The sequence below is a fragment of the Ochotona curzoniae genome, unplaced genomic scaffold (assembly GCF_017591425.1).
Source record: "Ochotona curzoniae isolate NIBS_2020 unplaced genomic scaffold, NIBS_Ocur_1.0 scaffold_1852, whole genome shotgun sequence".
In the NCBI taxonomy this organism is placed as follows: domain Eukaryota; kingdom Metazoa; phylum Chordata; class Mammalia; order Lagomorpha; family Ochotonidae; genus Ochotona; species Ochotona curzoniae.
The window spans coordinates 37,236,894-37,244,613 of NW_024467087.1; positions in this window are offsets into that span (position 1 = coordinate 37,236,894).

The following is a 7,720-nucleotide window of genomic DNA, read 5'->3' on the forward strand; positions in this document are numbered from 1 at the left end:
CTGGGTACCAGCATGGTTTCCAAAAGCTAGGCCAAATTGTCATTACACTCTGTTCTTTTCTGTCCTCTAAACATGGTCACTAACAGGCTGCAGATATTATTCTACTCAGAGCAGGCCAATATGTAAAGGGAGTGGGTGGAGACATAGAGACGGGGGCGCTGGCACAGCTTTGAGGATGAGCAGAGATCTTATTATTCAGCTGCCATGGCTGCATTGTTGAATCTGGAAAAGTTGCTTAAATGTCTCAGTTTCTAATTTCTAAAGCAAGGCAATGAATTAGCTGGGAACACAGCAGTCATTATAAAAGCATTACAGTGGGTCTTACTGTGATCTCACACTCTTTAGGGAAACAACTTGAGTAAGTAAGCCACTGGTAAAGGGCTATAACTTTTAAATTATTTTCCCTTATCCCAATAATTTTATGCATTGGTGAATGAAGTAAAAACTATATAATCACTGAGGGGAAAAAAGGAACAAATGTATTCTCTTTGAAGTACAGATAGTAGCTATTGGCTAAGTGTGTTCTGGAGCCAGAGGACCAGCCTTCATAGCCTGGTTTTGCCACTTACCAGGGTTTGTGACCTTGGCAATGTCTCCATTTTTCATTCACAAAATGAGAATAGCAATAGTTCCTACCTTATCCTCAAGAGTGCTGTAATGATCAAATTAGTTAATATAAGAAAAGTACTGGGCAAATGGTGTGCACAAAATAAATGTTAGCCTTTGTTATTCATTTCAGGTGCTCTCCTTTTACCCAAACACTGAACAGAAGTCGGTAAGACAAGTGGAGTGGGCTGTTAGGAGAACAAGTACATCAATAGCCACAAGAGGATCTCCTCCAGTCCCACAAGGGACAGCAGAGTTTTATTCATGTTGTTGCTGAAATAATAATAATTGCTCTGATCATAGTATCATGATGTTTTATAAAATGTTATCAATATCATGCAACTTGTATTCCTTGGACCACTTGCAATAGAATCAACAGGGGAGAGAAGAATTGATAAAATGCTAACTCCTGAGCTTAATCCCAAATGTGCAGAATCAGAATTTCTGGACCTTGGAATTGAGACTGTTTTTAGCAGGCTTACCAGGAGCTTCTGATGGAGACTAAAGCTTACAACCCCCTGGACCAAGGTATATTTACCTATGGTTTGGCCAGAACACAGTAAGCACAGCCTGTAACCCTGGTAATAACATTGAATGAGTAATATTCAGTTTGGGCCTGAAGCTCTACTGCTTTCGTATGCTTCTGTTTTGATGCTAATGAGCATTCTTACATTGTAATTTCTAGAATCAGACAACACAGGATCCTGTTTCTGGGCAGAGTAAACACATTTTTAATTTCTATTTCTGTAAGACCTTTGTTGAGTTCATTTTTGATGCTGGCTGTAGCTCTTGATTTTACCAGCAGAGAGCACAGTCAGTCTATTGATCTTAAGCTTACAACGAACAAGTGTGAGATGGTCCTTTCTTTGAGTATGGAAATCTTATCCTCTTAGTTGGAGAACGAGAGACAAGAGCCACTTGTCTCTTCCGTTAGGGGTAGGGATGTGATCTGCAGGGTGGGATCGCTCATTTTTCAAAGATGGTGAAGGAAACCCAGCTCAACCTTTTTATCTGAAAAATGTGGTCCCCTGGACATAGCACTCTATGAAATGAAACAGGGTCTTTCTTTCCAGAGTAATCTGCACTCCAATTGAGCATTTTGGAATGGGGTGTGAAAAGCAGGAAAAAATGTTATCGGAAAAATTGTGTGATGTTGAATTGCTTTATTTTGAAAACAGTGTGCTTTGGCATGTAGAATTCGACACCTGGAGGGAAATGCTTGAATACCTGATGAAAGATAAGCTTCAATTTTCTGCAGGTATGAGATAGTTTCTTTCTCAGCTCCAGCAGATCACTTGATTGGAATCCGAAAAGAAGCTGGAAGGACAAGGATTTGGGATCTTTGGAGAATAAAACATACATCAGTTTTCCCTTGCCTTTCTCCTACTGCTCAAAATATCTGAGACCACAGCAGTAATACCATGAATATGAAAATATTTCTCAGTGTTTTCTGTACCACTTTTCATAAACTTGAAGAGAAGGGTTAGCTCATTAATAAAATGTAGACGCTGGGAAAACAGATTCTAAAAAACACGGACTGAGTATCAAACCAAGTAGACTTTCTGTGAAGCATTTTCTCTGTCCTTGAAGTGGGCATCATTCTCAAGATATCTAAATGTAAACCTGGGTCGGAACACTCGGGGATGTTGGTTATGGTTTATTGAGTGTACACAATGAATGTGCTGTAGGGAATCAGTTTGTGTTGGCTGAGCTGAAGACTGTGAACAAGTTTCAAACGCTTACACTTTTTCTTTACTTCCCCCCCCCCCCGCCTCGGTGATTTAAATAGTCGTCAAAATTTTTCTGAATATAAAGGTTTATAGTCTTAGGATTGGTCTATAAATTTGTTACAGTATTTACATTTCCAAGGCTGTGTTCCTTGGCATGGTGGACTGAATCTACTAATGGTGGGAAAAAATGAAGATTTAGAAAAATAAGTGGATTACTGGCTACTTGAAAGAAAGGGGGAATTTCCCTGGGTGATGGTAAAATGGAACTTGCTTTTTTCTGGCTTTAGTCTCATATCTGTCCTGTGTATGATGTATAGTAAAATTTGCTCTGCTGAACACATTTTGATTTCCTGTAATGTAGAATATGGGATTTCTCTAGTCCATTTAAATCTGCCAAAAAGGGCTCGTTAATGAATAATTTTATAAAGATCTGACTCCAAAGAGTATTTGGGAATTGGAGAAAGAAAAGTCTGTCTCCAGATTTTTCTTAAAAACGGTGCTCTGTTTGCACTCAAGAACAAGAGCTGTGATTATTTGAAAAAAAAAAGTTTTCTTTTTCTAAGTGATTCTAAGTATCTTAGTACCATATTCTCCCTTTTCTGGTAAAATTGAAAAACAAATGAAAGCCTTGTAGAAGGAGAGTAGTAAGTGGAATTGTCTGGCTTGTGAGATATTGCTTTGAATATAATCTACAGTCTATAAAATGTCCATATCAATTCATCAGCCAAGCTGTAAGAGGTCAGTATGCAACAAAATCATGAAGTAAGGAAAAATTGCTTTTCACGCCTTCTCTCTCCTCAGCTTTTCTTTGACCATGACTGCCTTGAATTCATGCAGTTCTTACCAGGGTATTTTTAATTCTCTTTCCTTAAACTCTCATTTTTCAGAGAAAATAATTATTACAATAAACTGATTGCTCATAGTATTAATAGAGGTCTTAGTTTATTAATTTGTTATTACTTTTTCAGTAGTAGATTTGCATTGGCCTTAATTTTGGAAAGATAACAACTTAGTACAAAAGGGGTAGCTTTTCATTTGTTTATACACTTAACTGACACATAGAAATTATACACATTTTGTTTACAACCAGAAAAAGAAATTATGTACATTTATGGTATACAGCGTGACTTTATTTTTAAAGAATTATTTTTTTTTGCTTGAGAGAAAGGGAGGGGGGATTGAGAGAGAGAGAGATTGCATCTGCTGATTCACTCTCTTAAATGGCTGGGACTGTCAGAACTGGAGAAGCCCAGAGGCAGGAGCCAGAAATTTGCTACTTGGGCATTCTTCTTATGCTTTCCCAGGTACATTAGCAGAGAGCTAGATCAGAAGTAGAGCAGTCAGGACTCACACCAGTGCCTTTATGGGATGCTGGTGCTATAGGTAGTTGCTTAACCCACTGGGCAACAGTGCCAGCCCTGTGAGGGTGGCTTTTAACAGGAGAGCTGGATCCTCTAACAAGTTTCTAGACTACAAAGTTGCCAATTACCTTGTCCCATATGCCATCTGACCTTCTTATAGACAGAGTTTTTATTTCATTTGTGGTGGTAATGTATCCAGAACTAGGACTATTGCTAATCTCCTCTCAGTCTGGATTTGACCATGTGACTGATTCAGGCCTATGACATGTAAGTGGGACTCTATCTGAAGGACAGGGTACATCTTCTGTGCTGTCTGGATGTGGTGGTTAAACTAGAGCTACTGTAGATCATGAGATGACCTTCAGGATAAAAACCACATACTGAGAATGCTGGAATGGATGGTATGAGGGTGAGTTGATTGGCCAACCTAGACTACTTACTTCTACTTTGTTTAAATTACGTATTTTGGGATTTTGTTATATACAAATGAACTTGTTCCTAAAACTAAAGTAAGACAGATATGTTTATGAAATCATGTCTTTGCAGATATCTATGCATTACTGCCTGGCTGATTCCAAGAAAAATCATCACTGTTGGATTTTCCTAAAAAGTTCAGTAAACTATTGTTCTATTGACTCTGAAAACATTCTGTTTTATACTTTAATTTTTTAGAGGGTATAGAAGATATCATGTCAACCAAGATGTGAATGACTAGACAGCAAATAATATAACTTATGTCTTGTTTGCCTTAACACACTGTCTACCAGAATGCTAGGTTCTTCTTATCTTATTGATTGTATTAATCTAACAGTTACTCTAGATTGACAGACCCTGGTAGGAACAAACTCTCAAAGAGAAAAGTAATTTGGAGGAAAAGGTCAACCACAAACCTTTTTGATTTCAACACGATATGATTTAGCATAACCAAAACAGCAAAAGCTATTATTGGGGAAAAAAAGGCATTTATAACATAGTGGTTCACCAACTACACAGACTAGAGCAATAGTGCTGTTTGAGAGACACTTTTCTACCTTGAAGAGAAGGTATCTGTGGATACAGTGAATTTGTGAGTAGGCATGCCATGTGAATCCTTATTAAAGCAAAGCAGCTCAAGTCCCTGTGTACTGTTTCTAGAGAGTCACACCACTGCTTTTTTTACTCTACTTCAGCAGCTCAGCTGTGGTGAAAGCTGATCCAAATCTCTGCCGTTAGTAGGTGTCTTACTCTTGGTTCACTGGTGATGATATGGGTATGAGCCTGAATTGGATTTGAGTAGCCAATATCAGTGCAAGTAATACTAGAAATACAATCATGAGTGGAGAAGTCAGCAGGACAAATGATAGCATCAACAGGGAAGGATTTGTACGAACAATATGTTAATACCGTTGTCAGATAGTGATCCTTTCTGAAGTATTGAAGTATTTGATGGGTGTTTTGTCATTGTTGCTGTTTGCTTGTTTGTTTGGGTTGACAAATTTATTATAGCTTGATCCCTGGGTTCAATATGCCTCTGTGTTTATGAGCCATTTTAGCAAGGACAATAAGACTGAATGTGAATAAAAGAAAGACAGAAAGACAAGCAAATAGAGTCAAAGCAGCAGGTAGATAAGTGACTATTCACTCACTGGACTACAAATGCCAGAATTGAATATTGATATAAATTGTCAAGGCAGTTATTGGATAAGTAGCTTTTGTGCAAATTGATTTAACATACTCAGGGAGACTTAGGAGCAGGCCTTTGGAATGCCAGAGACAATATTTTTCATGTGTACATTCATACCTGATTTTTAATGTGGAACCACTTTTCTTTCTTGTTAAGGAACAGCATGCTGTCAGCAAAATTAAGCCCCCGAATGAAACTCCTTCAGAAAAGGAAAGCCAAAATGAAATCATTTTTAAGGGTATAAATAAAATAGAGCCATGCATTTCCTGACAGCCTGAATGAGAAGGTCCATATTTATCTCAGTAAGCTTTCAGCATTAGGCATTAGGAGCCAAAATGACAGTTTTGGACTCAGCCAGACAATGAACTTTATATATAAAGACTCAAAATAGATTTCCTTTGCCCCCAGTCCTGCCAAAGAGCCATTTTAGGTGTGCAGGAAGGCTCTGAGCACACTAATGCAGAGTGTTCTTATGCTGAGTGGGAGCAATGGATGGCTTTGCCTCACCTAGCATTATTTGTTTGGAATTTAGATCCCCAAAGAATATGGAAGATAATATGATAGTTCTTGTGATTCCGCAGCAAATGTACCTTTTACCTTTGTTCTTTTTTCTACTTAGAAACATTGGAAATTGAGATGAAAATGCAAACAGCCTACATTATATAATGGAAGTACACCACAAGCTGTGGACAATCATTGATGATTTTTTTGAAAGATTTATTTATTGGAACGTCAGATATACAGAGAGGAGGAGAGACAGAGAGGAATATCTTCTGCCCGATGATTCACTCCCCAAGTGAGCACAACAGCCCATGCTATGCCGATCCAAAGCCAGGATCCAGGAACTTCTGCCGGGTATCCCACACTGATGCAGGGTCCCAAAGCTTTGGGCCGTCCTCGACTGCTTTCCCAGGCCACAAGCAGGGAGCTGGATGGGAAGTGGAACTGCTGGCATTAGAACCGGTGCCCATATGGGATCCTGGGCATTCAAGGCTAGGACTTAAGTCGCTGGGCCATGCCGCCGGGTCCAATCATTGATGATTTTTATCATTCTTATCTTAAGAAGAGTTCTTCATTCTTGTAGAAATTGTCAAAAGATGAGGAATACGAAAAGGAATCTAAATAAGATAAATTTTCCTCTCAAGAACAATTTTTTTTTTGTGATAATTGTCTGAAGGGCTCTGTAGCTGTACTCTTCTAGTTTCTTCTTTTCTTCTTCTTCAATCCCCTTTTCTTTCTCACTAACTTCAATCAAGAAGAGATTTAGAAGTAAATATTTGTGTAACACATAAGATGCCACTTAGTGTCCTTACTTCCCATATCAGAATGTCTGGGTCCCAACTTTGTTTCCCATTCCAGCGTCCTGCTTATGTGCTCTGTGGGAGGTTGAAGGTGATGGCTCAAGCACCTGGGATTCTGTCACCCATGTGTAAGACTTATATAGAATTCCAAGCTTCTAGCTTCAGCCTGGTCTAACCCTGCTTGCTGTGAGTCAGCACATTGAAAATATTTCTGGTTTTTTTCTCTCTCTGCATTTCACATAACTATAAACAAAGTGCGAAAACAAATGATTTATGAAAAACTTTAAAGACCACCCATGTTCCTTAGCAACTGTTTGCTTCTATACAAAGCAAAATAGGAGAGACTATGAGTAGAGAATAAGAAATTAATAACTTGCATGTTAAAATCATACATAAAGGATATGTGCACTGATCAAGATATTAAGTTACACAGGCGTAAGATGAGGTGAAGAGGATTTAAAATTTATATTTAAATGAGAAGAAAACAGGATTAAAAATCTGTTCAAATTAGTGAAAGATAACTCTTCGAAGGACATGGAATGACTAGACTAGTGAAGCTGGAAGCTAAGGTACTGAACAAAAATCCAGGGTTGGTTAAGGCAGTGAGAGGAGAAAAGGGGTGTGAAGTGAAAGTTTAAGGTAATTCTCAGTAAGAATTCTTTAAATGCAAGTAAGTCTGGGTTCTTAATGTAATAAGTAGCTATTAGAGACTCTCAGGAAAGGAAATGGCAATAATGAAACCTATAAGCAAAAAATAAACTTTGTGAAATTGCATTTATGCTAGCTTCAGTTTACAGCTCGGTAGCTTTAACAAAGAGCAGCTGAGCTAAGAGCAAACCTGTGGCTCAGGCCATAAACACAGCTGAAGAATTACTCAAAGGAAGAGTTGGATTTGGAGAGAATAAAGTAGATGACAGAGATATACTAAAATCACTTCAAGTTCTCTGGTTTGGGAAATCATGGTTACTTTGGTGTAGCTCCTTATTGATGGAGAGAGCAGATGGAAGAGATGTAACAGCCTGGGGGGTTGAGCTCACAGTGTACAAAGAATGCTATAAA